Below are 992 nucleotides of genomic sequence, written 5' to 3'. Positions count from 1 at the left end.
CTACGATTTTTGACTGTTTCAACTTTCTCTCAAGCAGCACCTGGCAGACTTGAACCGGTTCAACCAGTTCAACTGCCGATTCACAATTTTTCACACTTTTTTGCAGAAGACACATTTTCTGACTTGGAAAGACCCACTGAGTCCAAAAATGATGTTTAAAACCTCAAATTCTCACTACAACTTTTCAGAATCAAATTTGGGCAATTTAACCACTTAATTAACCGGTTCGATTAATTGTGATTCTTACACTTTACCTTTGGTTTTATGCTTACTCTTAGATACTATTATCTCCACAAATAATGTATATACTATACTGTTTTGACTCCTCTTAGAGGATGTGTTGGAGAATAGGTTTTGTATCCACCCTTTGGGTTCCCTTTGGGTTTCTTGCTTTATATATATTTGTATATACTTCTATACTCGGACCGATTATCTTCGCAACCAGATTTTGAGTTTTGGATATTTGTGTTTTTGGTACTCTTTGGATATATTCTTACGTTAGCTTATTCGTTCTCTGTTTCAGTACGTTATCGATCGGAGTGTTACGCTTTTCGAGTTACGAATTTGATTTACCCCTTTTCCTTCAAAGGCTCCTAGTTATAAACATTCTTCACAATACTATATACTAAATTTTATTTTTAGAGGTCGTAATACCTCGCCACCTCTGTCTTATGACTTAAGCATAAGGCTCTGTGTGGTAGGGTGTTACATTATGGTATCAGAGCGGTTCGTTCCTATAGAGCCTGAGAGACAGACTGATTATGCTTCTGTGCATTCTCTGTATGTCTGTTATGTGCTATTAGTATATCTGCTTGATATAACTGGCATAAACGTTCATGAGCATGAATTTGGGACTTTGAAGCACTAGAGTTCCGATATTGAGACTGATCAACTTAATATCGATTGTTTGGTGTGTATAGGAACCAGATGGCGCCTCGTGGACGCAGTAGAGGCTGTGGGAGAGGTCGTACTAATGCTCGTGCGCCGGAGAT

The sequence above is a fragment of the Arachis ipaensis genome, chromosome B6 (assembly GCF_059453495.1).
Source record: "Arachis ipaensis isolate K30076 ecotype BB chromosome B6, ASM5945349v1, whole genome shotgun sequence".
Taxonomy (NCBI): domain Eukaryota; kingdom Viridiplantae; phylum Streptophyta; class Magnoliopsida; order Fabales; family Fabaceae; genus Arachis; species Arachis ipaensis.
Note: the sequence above shows the minus strand (reverse complement) of the source record.